The sequence below is a fragment of the Pinus tabuliformis genome, chromosome J, assembly GCF_031772625.1.
Source record: "Pinus tabuliformis cultivar Carrire ecotype Pingquan chromosome J, CPIR1, whole genome shotgun sequence".
Classification (NCBI taxonomy): Eukaryota; Viridiplantae; Streptophyta; class Pinopsida; order Pinales; family Pinaceae; genus Pinus; species Pinus tabuliformis.
In genome coordinates, this window is record NC_142295.1 from 1,289,698,233 (window position 1) to 1,289,717,727 (window position 19,495).

Sequence of the window (19,495 nt, forward strand, 5' to 3'; positions counted from 1 at the left end):
CTACTAAGCAAAACCATATGTTGTTACAGCTGTTACAGAAATACAAAAATGCATTTGCATGGGACTATACAGATAAGAAAGGGATACACCCTAACCTATGCACTCACTTGATTTATTTGAAGGATGTGTTGACACCTAATCCGAAACGGATGGGTGAACTGGACAATCATCTAGAAGATGAACTGATCCGTTTTATGTATGTATATAAATAATAGTTGGCTAATGATAAGATCATCAGTTCTTTCTTGCGCTCATTAATTTCTGGAGTTCACCTGGCCTGACATGGTATCAGAGCACAAGTCCCAAAATAGTGTAACTCCTGCTGAGCGCTGCATCATCCTAAGCGATTCCCTGACACTGCTGAAGACTGCGCCCTCTGTCCTGACATGGAAACTGTGCCCTCTGACCATGAGTAATTGATGTGCATTTTTTTTACCTAAGCATTGATGCGTTCATGTATTCCCTGGAACGCTGCGTTGAAGCTCCATTACCTTGATGCGTTGATACGTTGAAGCTCCATTAACCATGGTAAAAGCCTATCCCCTTACTCTTCTGGTATAATCTCTTGTTCCTTGTAATACTGCTCGAAAACCAGATTGACATTCCCTTTACTACCTGCAACTTCGGATAATTGAGTGATAGCTATGGCGGTGGTATTAGACTCGATTTGATTTCTGTCGATGTTCGAGGAGGAAATTCATGCAGCTGAATCTAGGATAGAGACTTGCAAGATGCCATGCGAAGGAAGGAAGATTAAAATGGTGACTGCGTTTTTTTTATTGAAGACTGACATATTTTTTGCCAGAAACCAAGATGCCCTGCGAAGGAAGGAAAATTAAAGCGTGTAATGGTGACTGCGTTTTTGTAATGGTGACTTCCTGAAAACTGTGGTATCGCTCAGTTTTTTACCTCAGTCTTTATTCGCTCAGTCTTTTATTTGCTGCGTTTTTATTGCAAGAACCATGGTATCGATTTTATTGTAAGAACTGCTCCTTGTGGGACAATTCCTTGTGTCCAATTCATTTGTTTTTAAGAGGAATTTTTGCACGCAACAAGCACCCGTAACCCATTGTATGCACAACGGTTTGAGAACTCGTGGGTGCCAGATAAACTCAATAACTGTTTTATTGTAAGAACTGCTCCTCATCGTCCATATTTCCGCGACATCTTGGGAACCCACAGTAGCAAGCTAACTGTTCATCTATTGAGAAAAACCTGTAATCATATGTTAGCTCTTCCCATTATGATATGATCTTCTCTGCTGGAAATTGTGAGGTACTCTTGTATGAGCCAGAGGTCTTGTTGAATTTGCTGTATTACTGCTTGGTGTAGGGTTTCATGAGTTTGCTAAGTTATCAGTCGTTGAAGGATCTCTTGTCCACTGGAAATTGGCAGAAGATTGAATGTGTTCTCATCCTGTTATTATCTGAGACAAGGATTTTTGGCGCAGCCTGACAAGCCCAGCGAAGTTTTGACTGAATTCATCCAATTTATGTTACAAAAACATTATGACATATTATAGTATGTGACTCATATTACAGTATGCAATATCATGCTTATACTTGGAGCGGAGTTTTATATATTGCGCTGTTTTTTCAACAGTTTTTTACATTGATATATATTGAAGTGATATATGTTGAAGAGATCCCTTAGCGCCTTTTAGAAGAAAATAAAATGCATAAGGATATGGCATAAATATTTTTTTTCAACAGAAGTTTTTTGGCAGAGATAATTTTTTTTTTTACAGAATGCATTCAATCATTTCAATGGTCGGAATAGTTCTCACTGGCAAGGAGAACTATTCTGAATGGTCTCGGATGGTAAAACACACCCTCATTTACAATGAGCTGTGGAAAGGTGTGTGTGTCGAAGAAGAAGACAGAGACCCTGTGCAGCCCACATCAGACAAAGAACTCGCCATTTGGGAAAACAATAACAACAAAGCCTATGCATTGATCGCAGCATCTGTAAATGAGGAAGTAAGTCGTGATATTTCATCCTATTCCACTGCCTTTGAAGCTCTACAAAAGCTGAAAGAACTCTATGATACACATTCTGCACTTGAAGTTGTTCAGCTCATGATTAAACTCTTCACTCTTGAACTAAAAATAATGATCCTCTTGCTCTTGCATCTGAAATAAAGTCTATAATGCATGATATTAAATCCACTAAGGTTGAGATGGATATCTCTCTTATTGCCTTTCTCAAAGCACTCTATCCTACCTACTCTAATTATCTTGAGTCTCTACAAGCAAATGGAAACCTTAAAGATATAACCTTTGACTCTCTTGTGAAAAAGTTTGCTGAAAGAGAAAAAGCCTTTGGAAAGAAAACAGTCCCTGAATCTTCTGAAGAGACTGTTTGCCTTGCTCACAAAGAAAAGCATCCTGCTCAAGATTCTGCAAGAGGAAGAGGTGGACGAAGAGGAAGAGGAAGATACTTCAGAGGCAGGGGGGGCAGACATTCTCAAGCAGAAAAGGCAGATCTGCATTGCATTCGCTACAAACGAAATGGATCACATGAAAGCTACCATGGGACAAAGTTGAGCAGAGAAGAAATCAGCAGAAAGGTAAAACTGATGACACAGACAAAGGTAAAGCACCTGAATCCGCTCACTATATTGAGGTACAATGTAACATTGGAGTAAATGAAGATTTGTTTAATGCTTCACTTGCTTCTTCGAAAAATGACTGGTTGCTTGATTCAGGAGCAACCTGTCATATGACTCATAGGAAAGATTTCTTTGAAGATTTCACTGACAATGTTGATGGAGCAGTATACTTTGCAGATCAGTCAAAAATCAAGCCATCAGGGCTTGGCACAATCAGGCTTAAACTGCCTGGTCTTCCAGATTTTATTCTGGATCATGTTCTATATCTCCCACAGCTCAAGAGAAACTTGCTGTCCCTGGTCCACATCCGCCAGCAAGGTCACTCCATTCACATGTTTGATGGCAAGCTTGAGGTAAGAAAGGCATCTGACCACTCACTTGTCATGAGGGGTATAGAAGAAGAAAGACTCCTTAAACTGCAAGGAACCTCTGCTCATGCACAACATTTCTCATATATTTCTCATCATGAAGAAGGTGCACTTCCATCAAGTTTATTATGGCATGCTAGATTTGGACATTTAAACTATGATAGTCTCCGCTTGTTGAAGAAAAATGGTGTTGCTGGTTTGCCTACAATTCCTAGAAAACATAAACAATGTGATGCTTGCATTCTAGGAAAGCATAGCAAACAGTATTTTCATGATTCACATTCAAGAGCACATAGGAAGCTTGAACTTATTCATTCAGATTTATGTGGTCCAATGCCTGTTCCTTCTGCAAATGGAAATAAATATATCATGACATTTATTGATGATTACACCAGAATGTGTTGGGTTTATTTTTTGAAGAACAAATCTGATGCTTTTCAAACATTCAAGAATTTTCATAAATGGATTGAAAATGATGCACAATCTCATATTGGGTCTATTCGCACTGATAATGGAAAAGAATATACATCAAATGAATTTGAACACTATCTTTGCCAACATGGGATTAAACATCAAACAACTGTGCCTTATAATCCTCAACAGAATGGTGTAGCTGAAAGAATGAACAGAACAATTTTGAATATGGTACGATCCATGCTTTTCTTCAAAAATGTAAAGACAATGTTTTGGGCTGATGCTGTTCTATGTGCTGCATATATAAAGAATAGATGTCCATCTAGTGCTATAAGAAACAAGACTCCTTATGAATTGTGGTATGGACATGTTCCTTCAGTAAAACATCTCAGGATATTTGGTTCCACCTGTTATGCTTTAATACCAAAGGTACATAGAAACAAACTTGGTGCTAGAAGTCGTAAGTGTATCTTCCTGGGGTATTCAAACACATCTAAAGCATACCGCCTTTATGATGAAGTAAATAAAAAGTTTGTTTTATCTAGAGATGTCATTTTTCTTGAATCATCCAAATCTGACAGTGTTGTTGAGCGGCAACTTGATCGCTTGGATAGATTCACAAAACCGAAATCATTCCAAGAGTTTGATAATCAGATTCCACATCTTGAAGGGGGGATTCCTATACTAGATCAACATGTGGAATCTCCTTCTGAAGAACAATCTCCCCTGCATGACACTCCAACAACGGATGATGCTTTAAGTGATGTAATTGATAGAATTGGGAGACTTAATCTCGATTCAGTCCCAAATCAATCAACAGAACAGCCTGGACCATCTCAGAAAGGTCCCCCAAAGTGGCTCACAAAGACCCTTGAAAGTGTTCATCCTGATGAAATTGGAAAAAAGGAACCAGAAATACAAACCGACAAGATGGAGGTGATGTAGATAACTCTAATTCACCTGTTGATATGGATATTACTTATGATTGTGAATTGAACTTGTCTACAGATTTTGAACCAACTTCCTTCAAAGAAGCTGCTTCTCATGATGAATGTAAAGAAGCGATGCAGAAGGAGTATGATGCCCTCATAAAGAATGGCACTTGGAAGCTGGTTGATCCTCCATTTGGAACCAAACCAATTGGCTGCAAGTGGGTCTACAAGAACAAGTACAAAGCTGATGGCTCACTTGACAAGCACAAAGCTAGGCTTGTGGCAAAAGGTTTTGCACAGAAGGAAGGGGTCGATTATGAGGAAACTTTTGCTCCCACAGCAAAATGGGCCACCATCCGGACACTCTTTGCACTAGCTGCTCAGAACGGTTGGAAAGTCCATCAAATGGATGTAAAAACTGCATTCTTGAATGGAGATCTAAAAGAGAATGTTTTTATGTCCCAGCCTAAAGGATTTGCTGTGAAAGGACATGAACACAAAGTATGCAAACTTGTGAAGTCCTTGTATGGCCTCAAACAAGCACCACGAGCCTGGTATGAAAAACTAACTGAGCATCTTCTGAAACTCAACTTCAATCATTTTGATCTTGATGATGCAACTTTATTTGTCAAGAAAGTTGGCAAAACAGTTGTATATCTTGTGGTATATGTAGATGATATTTTAATGACAGGGAACAATGAAAGCTATATTACATCCATAAAGAAAGAATTAGGAAATTTTTTTGAAATGACTGATTTGGGCTATGTTCATTACTATCTTGGCATTGAAGTAACCCAACATCCAAAGTCCATATTTCTTTCTCAAAAGAAATACATTGGAGATTTGTTATACAGATTTGGCATGATAGAGTGCAATCCCCTTTCTACTCCAATGGAACAAAACTTGAAGCTCACATCTACTGAAGGAAAGGAATTTGAGGATGCAACAAAGTATAGACAGCTTGTAGGAAGTCTCATCTACCTCACTACTACCAGACCAGACATTTCATTTGTTGTTGGAATCCTCTCCAGGTTTATGCAAAAGCCTTGTGAGGGACATTGGTCTACTGCAAAAAGAGTTCTAAGGTACTTGAAGGGAACTCAAGACCTTGGAATCAAGTATACACAGGTGGACGACTTCAACTTGATTGGATACTCTGATTCAGACTTCGATGGAGACAAAGAAACTGGGGTATCTACTTCAGGATATGCTATGAGTCTTGGATCAGGAGCTGTCTCCTGGAGATCACGCAAACAATCAGTACCAGCAGATTCCACAACAGAAGCAGAATATGAGGTAGCAACTGAAGCAACGAAAGAAATTGTGTGGCTCAGGAAAATTCTTGAAGACTTGCAGGTAAAACAAATACAATCAACTCCACTCATGATTGATAACACCTCTGCAATAAAGTTGGCCAAGAACCCAAAGTTCCATGATCGTACTAAGCACATCAATACTAAATATCATCTGATCCGACATCATGTTGAGGCCAAAACAATCCATCTCCGTCATTGTTCCACAAACGAGCAAATTGCAGACATCTTCACCAAAGCGCTTGGAAGAGAAAAGCTTGAAAGATTCAGAACGATGCTTGGACTCACCAACATCCCTTCAAATTAAGGGGGGGAATGTTGACACCTAATCCGAAACGGATGGGTGAACTGGACAGTCATCTAGAAGATGAACTGATCCGTTTTATGTACGTATATAAATAATAGTTGGCTAATGAATAAGATCATCAGTTCTATCTTGCGCTCATTAATTTCTGGAGTTCACCTGGCCTGACATGGTATCAGAGCATAGGTCCCAAAATAGTGTAACTCCTACTAAGCGCTGCATCATCCTGAGCGATTCCCTGACACTGCTGAAGACTGCGCCCTCTGTCCTGACATGGAGACTGTGCCCTCTGTCCTGACAACCACAACGTCACATGAACCCTGCATTGAAGGAGGTGGTAAAGGAAGAACTACAGAAACTCCTGAGTGATAATTTTATTTACCCAATATCCTATAGTCAGTGGGTGTCCCCGCTTATCATCATTCCTAAGAAGAATGGCAAGTGGAGAGTCTATGTAGATTACAAAGAACTCAATAAAGCCACGTAAAAGGACCATTTTCCCTGATCCGGATTTAAGCAGGAACACAATAGATTACAGAGATAACCATAAATACAGAGATGCGATAACCATAAAAACAGAGATGCAACAGAAATAATAATATGCGATAACCATAAAAACAGAGATGTCGCGGAAATAATACTTCATTTCATTAATGGAGAATACTGAAATATGCTTACAAATAGAAATAACCCAGCTAGGGCGATGGTAGCTTATCTCTGAGAAGAGATGTGTCGGCTACATGCCTCTGAACTGTTTTGAACTGTGTTACAATGAGGCTCGAGGGCCTATTTATTGTTGAGAAACAATGGAAAACCCTTCACATTCCAAAACCTAACCCTAGAAGATGAAATGCCAAATTGTGGGCCCCGTTTTTGGGTAAGTTGGTACATCAACTTCCCGGGGTCGCGAATTGGTCATACTATCTGCGTTTGACGTGCATGATAGCCCGTTGGAAAGATCTCTCCGAGGACTACAACGGAAAAGACGATTTTTATTAGAAAACTCGCTGGCAGTGGATTTCCCAAAAAACGTCGTTTAGGGCCTCAAAACGGCTCCGGAAGTTTAGGACCCGAAAAACTGCTAAAAATAGTAAACTGTGCTATAATTAAGGAAACTGATAAAAACTGTAAGAAGCACTAGAGGGGATCCAAGTGGAATTAGCGGGTGGCCACCAATATCCACCTGGATCATTCCTCCCCCCTTATGAAGCAATGGTCCCCATTGCGTTGAGTTCCTCCATGAGATGAGGGAACTTCTGCTGCACTTGGTCCCTGGTGAGCCACTTGCCCTGGTGAAGGAGTTGTCTTGCTTTGACAACTTGATACAGTTGGATTAACTGGTGGCGAGTGTGCTTGATCTGTGTGTCCATGATCCGATCAGTTGCAACTTGTTCCATGCAAGCTGGATTTAACTCTGTGGGTGTGAGTTGTTCTGCAATGTCGGACGTGTCTAGTAATGGTGGAAAGTATGGCCGAAGGCGGTCGACATTGAACACCGGGTGCAGGCCAAGGAATGGGGGAATGCTGAGCTCAAATGCATTGTCTCCCATAGCTTTGGTAATGGTGTAAGGACCATGTCGAAGTGGTCTGAGTTTCTGATGGGTTCTGGTAAGGCGCTCCCTCTGCAGATGTAACCAAACTTTATCGCCCACCTGAAACTTGTGTGGTACCCCTCCAGGTAACGAGAAGTTGTTCCTGTGTTCTGTCATGACTGTATCCCTCTGTTGATGCTGCTGTGTGGAGGAACCCTTCGCGGGGGTCATGGATGTAGCAATGATCTTCCCCTTACATTGGGAACGAACCAGACAGAAAATAAATTTCCTAGTCTGTGAGATGAGCTTGCTGCCTTTCTTAGCAGTGATCAAAGAGGTGGCGGTAGGTGGGGCTACCTCCGGTATCCTGTATAATGAATTATCCAAAGAAATGATGACAGCGCGAGGCCTTGACTCATACACAACATGTCGCCTCCACAAGTATGGCTGGCCTAATAGTACATCACAAACATCTAGAGGTGTAACATCACACAATACCTCGTCTGTGAAGGGCTTGATGCTGTAGGGAAGGCGGCACTGCTGGCGAACTTTGAGATCTCGTCCTTCGTGAAGCCAACCGATACTGTACGGTTGTGGGTGTGGTGTAGTTGGTAGGCCCAGCCGCTTCACGACCTCTGCTGAAATGAGGTTCTTTTGGCTGCCACTGTCGACAATGAATTGCAGCGGCGAACCCTTCACCCACATCTGTGAGTGGAAAAGATGTTCCCCCTCCTCTGGATCTTCGGGCTCATTTTTCTGGATCTTGGCAGTAGCAACAATGGCGCTGGGATCCGCATCAATAATCTGCTTCCCTTTGTCATTCCCCTTGTCGGGTTCTGACTCAGAGTCAGAACATGCATTTGATTCGGAAGCCTTTAACTCGGCCACCAGCGACTGCTTGGTCCGACACTCACTTGTGTTATGAGTGGGACTCTTGTGGAACTCCCACCACTTTCCTGTGTCCTTCTTCGGCTTCGTGGTGTTGTTCTTTTCTTGTAGCTTCGACGGGTTGTCTTGGGTCACCCCGCCTTGGCTTTGTCCTTTGGGCTTTGGATTTGCAGATCCAAAGTCTCGCTTCTTCTGTTTGAACTTTTGCTCGATTTTGACAACGTATCGGTATGTTGTGCCGAGTGAGGAGATGTTCAAGAACTCCATCTCTTCTTGGATGTATCTGTGTAGGCAGCCGCGGTATTTGAGTACCAGATGCAACTCAGAATCTTTGATACCCAACTGTGTGCGAAGGGTATGAAAAATGTTTGTGAACTCCGGCACATCTTGGTCTCGTCCCTGCCGCAGTGTGGTCCATTTGATGTATTTGTCCTCATAGCTTCCGACGGGGTAGTACTGCTCCTTGATGGCATCCCGGAAGTCATTCCAAGTGGGTGTGGTTGAAAATAGTGAGCCTGTACTTTCACCCTTCGACTCGCAATAGGTTTCCCACCAGTCCTTGACGTGGGGGGCTGCTTTGAGAAGAGCGAAAACAATCTTCTCCCGACTTGAAAATTCGTGAACAGAAAAATACCCATCTAGCAGATTTAACCATTTATCTACGGCATCTGCGTCTATTTGACCCTCGAAGATGGGGATTTCAAAATTAACTTGTACCTTAAACGGTGTGGCGTTTCCAGAGTAGCTGTTGGAAGCCGATGCGTCGCCTTTGGGTAGCCGCTGAAGGATCTGCGCAAAGCTATCCATCATCGCGTTCCTTTGCCGCTCGAGCGCTTCTTCGAGCAAGATTTTGATAGGATCTCCTGCCCCCTCGTCTTTCTTCTCATCCGCCATGGGAGGACGTCGAGATTTGCGAGGCTGGTCTTGCAAAGGTTCGACCAGTTCAAGCCCTAACTCCTTATATCCCGACCTCGTTGGGGACATGCAAAGAAAAACAGAGAAAAAGCAGACCGCTCTGATACCACTGATCCGAATTTAAGCAGGAACGCAATAGATTACAGAGATAACCATAAATACAGAGATGCGATAACCATAAAAACAGAGATGCAACAGAAATAATAATATGCGATAACCATAAAAACAGAGATGCCGCGGAAATAATACTTCATTTCATTAATGGAGAATACTGAAATATGCTTACAAATAGAAATAACCCAGCTAGGGCGATGGTAGCTTATCTCTGAGAAGAGATGTGTCAGCTACATGCCTCTGAACTGTTTTGAACTGTGTTACAATGAGGCTCGAGGGCCTATTTATTGTTGAGAAACAATGGAAAACCCTTCACATTCCAAAACCTAACCCTAGAAGATGAAACGCCAAATTGTGGGCCCTGTTTTTGGGTAAGTTGGTACATCAACTTCTTGGGGTTGCGAATTGGTCATACTATCTCCGTTTGACGTGCATGACAGCCCGTTGGAAAGATCTCTCCGAGGACTACGACGGAAAAGACGATTTTTATAAGAAAAATCGCCGGCGGTGGATTTCCCAAAAAACGTCGTTTAGGGCCTCAAAACGGCTCCGGAAGTTTAGGACCCGAAAAACTGCTAAAAATAGTAAACTGTGCTATAATTAAGGAAACTGATAAAAACTTTAAGAAGCACTAGAGGGGATCCAAGTGGAATTAGAGGGTGGCCACCAATATCCACCTGGATCATTCCCCTACCATTTATAGAGCACTTCCTTGATACCATTTCCAGAAAGAAATTCTTTTCATTCTTTGACGGATTTAGTGGCTACAATTAGATATAGATTGCCCTCAAGGATCTGGATAAAACAACCTTTACTTACCCTTGGGGAACCTTCGCATATAGGGTACTCCCTTTTGGACTCTGTAATGCACCAACAACCTTTCAAAGGGCAATACTGGGAATTTTTTTCTCACTTGTTGAATGACAGTCTTGAAATCTTCATGGGCAATTTTACACCTTATGAAAATGCTTTTGAAACAACATTGGTTAATCTAGAAAAAGTGCTAGAACGTTGCATACAAACTAATGTTGTTTTGAGCACTGAAAAATGTCACATGATGATGACTGAAGGGATCATGCTTGGACACTACATTTCTGCTGAAGGAATCAAGGTAGACCCTGCAAAAATAGAGGTAATTTTGAAAATCCCAACCCCCAAAATGAAAAAAGAGGTACGTAGTTTCTTGGGGCATGTAGGGTATTATAGGAGATTTATAGAATTTTTTTCAAAAATTGCATCGCCATTATTTTCCTTACTCATGAAGGATGTCGAATTTTTGTGGACATGGAAGTGTGAGCAGGCCTTTTTAAAATTGAAATGTTGTGTATTAGCAGCTCCGGTCTTGCGAGGACCTAATTGGGAACTGTCATTTCACATAGCTACAAATGCATCTGATATTGTTGTAGGTGTTGTTTTGGGCCAACTGGAGGATAAGAAACCTTATGCTATTTACTACATAAGAAAAAAATCTAACCCTGGCTGAGCTCAACCACACAATGACCGAGAAGGAGTTCTTAGTGGTCGTGCATGCCATCAATGAATTCCGACATTATATCACCAGGTATCAAGTATTTGTGCACACTAAACATTCTGCCATTCATTTTTTAATGAATTAGCCTATTACCAATGGTAGGATTACACGTTGGTTATTGCTATTACAAGAATTTGATATCACAATTGTCGCTAATTCTGGAAAAGATAATGTAGTAGCTGATTTTCTTTCTAGGTTAACTATTGATGAAAATTGCATTCCTACTGAGGATTCTTTCCTAGATGAATATCTTTTTGCTATTTCTACTTACTCACCTTGGTATGCAGATATAACCAATTATCTTGCTGTAGGGAAGTTTCCACAGTATTTGTCCTCTAAGGAGAAAAGAAAGATCATACAGCAAAGTGCTACATATACCTGGATAAATGGGAACCTCTATCACACTGGACCATATTTCCAAATCAGATGTTGTGTTAGAGAAGATGCGGTCTTTGACATCCTTAAAGCCTATCACGAAGAACCTTGTGGAGGGCACTTCGTAGACAAACAGACAAGATAAAAAGTCCTTTAAACGGGGTATTATTGGCCAACAATATTTCAGGATGCCAAGAAGTTTGTGAAAGGATGTGATAGATGTCAAAGGATGGGCTAACCACTACAATCAGATGAGATGTCATTACATCCCCAAATCATCTTAGAACTTTTTCAGAAGTGGGCTCTAGATTTTATGGGACCAATTAATCCCTCATCTAGAAAAAAATCTTACATCTTGGTCTCCAATGACTATGTCACAAAATGGGTTGAGGAAAAGGCACTAACTAGAGCCACAGAGCAGGTTGTCTCCGACCTTTCTGTTTGAAGACATCTTTGTCCGGTTTGGCATACCCAGGGAGATAGTCACAGACGGAGGGCCCTAGTTCACATCTCATAAGATCCAGGAGCTGGGTGAAAAATATAAGATCCATCATAGAATCCCAACACCTTATCATCCACAAGAAAATGGCCAAGTGGAAATCACTAACAAAGTCAATGAGGGGATCCTTACTAAGACTGTGGCCAGTCACTGAAGAAATTGGGCTGATAAACTTCTAGAAATGTTGTGGGCATACAAGACTACATGGAGGAATACCACTGGATTCTCACCATATGAACTTGCGTATGGTAAAAACCCTTTATTCCCCATTGAATTTGAAATCAAACACTAAGAATAGCATTGCAGGTTAATTTCTATTTGTCTACAGCACAAAAGCAGAGATTGAACCAACTCAATGAATTGGAGGAGAAACGGTTAGCTGCTGTCTAGCAAACAAAGATTATCCAACAACAAAGAGCTAAGTGGAATGACAGATTCATCTAGAAGAAGAAGAAGTTCTAGAAGGGAGATTGGGCTCTCTTATACGACTCAATATTTAAAGACTTCAAGGGTAAGCTCTCCACCAAATGGCTAGGTTCCTATCAGGTAGATGCAGTCTTTGACAATGGGACTATAGATTTGGTGACCATTGACAGTGCGAGGACACCCTTGCTTGCAAATGGGCACCTTCTTCGGTTATATCACATACCTGCTTCAAGGGATTCATTCGTCAACATTGTCACAAATTCAGATCTTCAGATTACATGAACAGGGGAAAGCCCCCTTGTGCTGCATAAATTCTGTTTTTTCCAAAAAGTTTAATAGCTTAAAATCAACCACGGTTGGCGGATGTTACACCTTCAAACTTCTAAAAAATAAAATTAAATAAATAATAATAATAATAATAATAATAATAATAATAATAATAATAATAATAAATTTGGCTGTGAAAACCTTTCCCGGGCACAGACAGACACTTTTTGTAGCAGTTGAAAACCACCTTGTGGCGGTTGTTACACACTCTGTAACAACATCTATTATTTCAAAGCATACCTTACGATAAGTGTTGTTACATGATCTTTTCTTCTTTATTTTCTGGTAGAAATCAAAATAATATATATATTAGTCGTCTTGGCTATTACACCTATAACAGCTGATGACTTTTAAGAAATGAATGAGATATTTTATTTTAATAAATAGCAGGCATCACCGTGATCCTCGTCATCAGAATTAAGTTCATGTGTCTCACTGCCAGAGCTTGGTTCGCGCATCACACCACCCATGACTTCTCCCCACGTCACCCAGGTACGTCATCAAAAGGTAATATTGAATTCACTTTATTTGGTAATTATGAAAACTTAACATGACTTTTAATGGCTGAGGATGACTGTCACATTTAAGCCGGGGGGAGTGAATCATATTGCAACATGATCATCACATGATTTGTGATTATTCAAAAAAATCCTGCAATTAAGACATGATGACCTGGTGGTTATTGTTACTTAATGCACGATCATACCAAAAAGGGGAAGTGTACATTAGACGAGACCTCCCATGACTCACCATTAATAAGTCAAATTTACTGTGCGGTATGAACCATGAGTGAAAAATCCTAATTCGAAATCCTCACCTGTGTAATCATACCACCCTACCATTTACCCTTGCTAGAAGCACTGAATCCCCATTCAGAGTGCTTGGAGAAGTGGAAAATAAAAGTGTAGGCTAAAATAACTAGGTCGTGTGCCGACTACCCCAGAGCGCCTAAAGGAAAGGAGAAGGAGGTGAAACAGCACTAAATTTCCATAAGAAATGGGTGGGGTAACAATACGACATGAGCTAGGGTCCATAGAAACCTTGAAGAATTGCCCTGAAGCATGCTAGATTTTCAAGGACGCAGGCTAGTTTGAATTCTTCTAGAGGTTGGAGGGATCAAAAAATGGTGTTGCCATGGAATTTGCAAAGAATTTGGAGAGAAACCAGACGAAGGTCAGAGGGTTGAAGCTGGAGGTCACGGAAGAGGTGATTGCTAGAGTGACATGATTACCAGTGGGAGGAAAGAGGTGGTTCAACAGGAAGGTTAATCACCCCTACCTGAAATGGGATTTCCTCCAAGAAGAACAGTTGTTGGTAAAGAAAGGGAGGGGAATTGATAGATTGTCACTCCCCTAGCCATGGTCTTATGTTTCTCTTTACCTCATCAAGTACATTACTTGCGAGGGAATGGCAACAATTGTGTTCAATTACCACTTTCCATTGCTAAACCACTCCCGACTTCAGCAGTTGATCAATCTTCCTTACTTCTTGCTGGGAAACATTAGGCATATGGATGTGGCTATGAAAATAGCTGCGCATCCAGAAATGTGCGTCAACAACCATGACCTTATCAAGCTCATTATGTTGGATGCCTTCAGCCACCAGGGTAGGAATTGGGAAACATTCATCAGGAAGAAGGCCAGGACCACCCGCAGGAGGCAAACCGAGATAGCTGAGGAGGCTCCAGCAGTGACAAAGGAGCAGCCCCAACCCTTGATAGTAAGGGTTAGTAAGAGGCCAGTTGATAAACCAATTGGTGATAGGTGGCCGAAGTAGAGGATAAGGGTTAGCAGGCACCCAAAGTCCCCATCCATGTCAAGGAAGAGTAGAGAAGTAGTAGAGTAGAAGGATGAGGAGCAGGCTCAACCAGAGGAACCTTCTTCACCTGGTAAGAGCGAAACCCAATCCTTGCTGTTAAGAATTGAAAATTTAGAAAAATAAAATAGAGAGCTAAGGGAATAGATAGTAGAGGGAAAGGCAGAGCTAAGAGCCCCAGGGCTAGATACTTTGGTTGAGGCCGTGGACAGGGCCAGAAGGGGAGATGTTTCGAGCACTGTGTGTGCAGCCTGTGCTGAGAAGTTAGTGGAAGTAGGATTTAAAGTCTATGTAGTAGACACCACCTCGAGGGAAACCCAAACTAAAATCTGGGAAGCTGACACACAAGAACCCGTTGAGGACATTGTTGTTACACAAGAACCAACAACTGAGATGGCACAATCCACAGAAAGTGATCGGGTAATGGATACACAGGAGCCCTTGGCTGACACTGCTGTTTCACCAGAACCAGCAGTGGAGGAGGAAGTCAACCAAGGAAAGGAAGGAGAAGCTAACATCCATGAGCCTGTGGTCGACACTACTATTACACAAGAACCAACAGTGGAGATAGAAGCCTACTTGGGGAAAAACGATATACAGAAGTCTGTGGATAACACTACTGTTACACAAGAACCAGTAGTGGAAATGGAAGCTGACCAGGAAGATAAGGAAACTATGACAAAATCCACTGACGAAGCTGCTGTTACACAAGAACCAGCAGCCAAAGTGGAACAGTTTCACCCTCAGGAGGCTGTTACACCCTCAATTGATAGTGCATGTGGGAGAACAGTGGGTCCTAATGAAGGATGGTGTTCTGAAAAGATGTTTCTGTTACTAGAGCTACAAAAATGGAAGCAACAAGATCTCTTTCTACAAGAGGGGGTGATCTCACTCCAGGCTCACAAGAAGATGATGGATTCCCTTAGAGAGAAATGGCTAAAGGAAGAATGGGAAAGAGAATGGGAAGCACGAAGGCACAAGGAAGCTGTGAAGAAGAAGGATGTACAACTGTATCAACTAAATCGACAGGTCCTGGACCTAATGGATGACAAGACCAAGCTCTATGACCTTTCCCTAAATCTGCTAGCATGTAGGCAGTCGTGCCTGTCATATCTAGTGTTCCTTTGTGAACCCTATTATTTATTTCAATTAAAAGCAGTTTTTGAGAATAGGTCCTATTTAGATTCTTCAACCAGTACCTTTATTGAGATTTTTTGCTCTTGTGACTTTGATGACCAAACCTTGCTGTGCGAGTTGTTTCTGCATAATATCAGGATTTTCAGTTGCGGCCTTCCTTTCATTTATGAGGAATCAGATTGAGTGGCATCTGGCCATGAAATCAATAGAAGCTAACGAGGAGAGAACAACATTGTGGGTCAGAGCCGAACCAGGGATGGTTTACGAACTCAGACATGAATTTAAGCTATTCCTGAGCACTCCAGAAATCAGAGAACAATTGACCACCTATAGGAAAAGGATCATGAGGATCTACCTCAACCTATATGCAAATATGAAAAGCTGAGCACTAGCAGGATGTCTTAAGCACACTGAGGCCTGTAGCGTTGAGTTACAAGAAGGGGATCCTTTTGAGTACATGAACTTTTTGGCTGCTGTTACACGGGTGCCCGAGTATGCTCGGATCGTGCAGACCTTACGAGCGATCTAGATTGGGCTCAGATTCAAATTTCCTTTGATTTGGTTGCCAGTAGAGGAGTATCAACTGGACTACCACCTATGTGACTATGAAGAGGAATCTTGGCCATGTCAGTTGATGGCCATTCAAGGGTACAGAGCTTCGAGTGAAGACACTATTGGTGCCTACAATTTCATAGACTTGCATCGGGGGTATAGTAGGAGGAGCTGAGATTCTGCATGGGGACATGCAGTTGCTTCAGTTGGGGGGAGATGTTGGGTGTGGTTTTTTACCTATTTTCTGTACATTCTTTCCCCAATTTTGACCCTTCTGTCCTCCTGGCCTATGACTTTACATGATCAATTTCCCTTTTTTCTCACCTTTATAACCTATTATCCTACCATGTTACTTTGTTGTATTTTACTGAATAATACGATGCTTTATTCCTTTTTTGTGGCTAATTGGGAGAGTATTGAAGAATTATTTTGGGAATCTCTTCTTCTTTTCAGGTGATTGCTCGTGAGAACAAAGCTATGAAGCATATAGGTAGCGCAGATTAAATACAGAGAAGGGTAGTACAGTTCATTGTTACACCCTAGATGCTATCATAGGTTTCTGTTACACATTAGATGTTGTTACAGTTAGCTGTTACACATTAGATGTTGTTACAGTTAGCTGTTACACATTAGATGTTGTTATAGGATGTTGTTACACTATGCACTGATACAAGAGTCCATTGTTACACCAAAAGTGTTGTCGCCAATGATGTCATGACATTCCGAACCTCCATTCACTCGATGTTGTTGCGTTGAAGCTGGAAAATGTGGGTATTATTCCACATAACAGTTGTCGGTAGTAGGGTGTCTATTTTGGAAGCAACAAACCCAAGGGGTGACAATCCTAACTAGTGTATATTTGTATTTAGAAATAGGTTGTAACTACTTTTAATTTTTATTAGCATGAGAATCATGAGATCCTCATGACTGATCTTTTCTAATTTCGGGTATGTAATAACTATAAAGGAGCTCAATCTTTCATGTACAAGAACACAACATATAGAAAAGTATTGTTACTCTACTTCTGTAATTCTGAGTTTATTTTTAATATTAATCAGCACAGTGATGTTGTTATTACTCTTCAGCTGACTCGTTAATTAATTTCGTGTTATTCTGGCACCCTGCTCAGCAGGAAGGGCCCTCCTCTTTGGCAGGGACTACAATGATAGAGGTAGTGTACATTCTAGTTAGCTAATTTATTTATGGTTTCTCGTTTTTGATGTACAAATTGTGTATTACATTCGCTGTTTTTTCCATTTGCATTATGTTGTTACACTGAGTTAATCAATAGAATGGTAGTAACCAGATGGAGTAGATATTAGTTCTTGTGTGGCATGCCTTTACTTTAATAGTTGCGAAGTGTGATTAATTCTGTAGAGTAATTTTTATGTCTACATGAATGGTTTGATTCAGCAATTTGGCTCAGCGACATATTTTACTATTTTATGCATTTCCTTATTCTTGATTGGAGTGTATCGGCATAGACAGTGTGAACTCCATTGAAACAACAAGACCTAACCTAGGTTGAAAATTAAATGTTGTAGTCTCAATCAATTAGGATTGATTAAAATAACACTACACCACCTAGATAGAATTCTGCTTCACTGGTACTCTTATGATCATCAAGACTTCCTGCCCAATCTACATCTGTATAAGCTTGGATAACCAGATCATTTCCTTTGGGATACCATAGACCATATTCCGCTGTGCCCTTAAGACACCGAAGAATTCTTTTGACGACAGTAATATGAGATTCTTTTGGTGCTACTTTGAATCTTGCTACTTGTCCAACTGCCTACATCACATCAGGTCAAGAGGTTGTCACATATAAGAGACTACCAATCATGGATCTATACAACCTTTGGTCCACATCCTTTGAATAATTTTCTAAGCTTAACTTGCAATATCTTACCGTGGGGGTAAGGACTGGCTTGCAATCTTCCATTTGGAATTTTTGAGCATGACTTTGATGTACTTGGTTTGATACATTAATATTACTTTATCCTTCTGAGAAATCTAAAGCCCTAAAATGTATTTTAGTTCACCAATCATAGACATTTAAAACTAATTTTGTATTTTTGTGGCAAAGTATTTACTTAATTTGTCATCACTGCTTCCAAAGATTATATCAACCACATATACTTTGATAATTGTTGGGTTATCTCGATCCACTTTCACATAAAGGTTGCTTGTCAGCACTTCCTTTCTTGAATCTGTAATACTGCAACCATTCTTCTCCCCCTGAACATGTAATGAAACTACCATCTTGTTCAAACTACCTATTTGTCAATCGTGGACTTGTGCCATATACTGCTGCATAGACTCCTCCTCTACAAACATTAAGGAGTCAACAAGGCAGATCGTTCAAAATAGTGAGTAACCTAACCGGCCATCTTGACTTGAGTCATTATCGGAAGAAATTACTAATTCCTCATGACCTTTTGCTTTTACAAATCCTAAAAGAATAACTGTTGAAACCTTATTATCTGCTTGGTATTCCTATACCTGTTTCCTTTTCTAGACCTTCTTATTCCTACAATCTCAAGCCATGTGCCCATAGTTATGACATTTGAACCATTCAATGTTGTTCATAGGTGATTCCATCTGATATCTACAACCGTGAGCGCTATGGCCATAGTTATGTCATTTGAACCATTCAATGTTTAGCCCATATCACACGTACTCTCTTCTGACAAAATCATCGTGGAGCCTGTCTCGTGATCCTGTAAACTTGCTTCTAGGGTTTAGCCGATAATAGTTGTACCTTTCTAGAACTTCACAATCCCTAGCCATATGTCCAAAATTGTTACATTTGTAACATTCGACGTCATCTCTCAAATGATAAAATTTGTTGATATTATGCTGAGTTCTGGAATATCCATTTCTGAAGGATCTCCTGGAATTATATTCATTCCAAACATGCATGCAACATTTTGCAGCTCTATGTCCAAACCTTCCACATGAATAACAATGACAATAAAATATAGGTTGGTCCCTAGGAGGAAATCTTCTTCGAGGAATTGTCTTCCAAGGTTTTTCCTATCAGTCTTGATCTCTTGATCTCGCTGGGGGATCTACCCCTTTTGCATATCCATCTTATTTAGTTGTCATAGAAGGACATGACTCCTTTTCGTATTTTTCTTTGTAACCAAGACTAGTCTTGTCACTATATGATCATTGGTTGTTGATGAGTTCGTCCAAAGCCTTTGAACTGTTGGCGTAGTCTTGAAGAGTTTTTCCACTTTTTACTTCCTTTCATAGAGTAACTAGTTCAGCGTCCAATGCTTCTCTTTCCTTGTTGTTTTCCTTTAATTCTTTCCTAAGAGATTCTTCAATTTGCTTTTATTCTTCAAACTTGATTTTAAGGTTAAGGACATGTTCTCTTTCTTTCTTCAATTCATCTTCAAGAGTGTTGAAATGCTTCTTCTCGAATTTGAGCTCT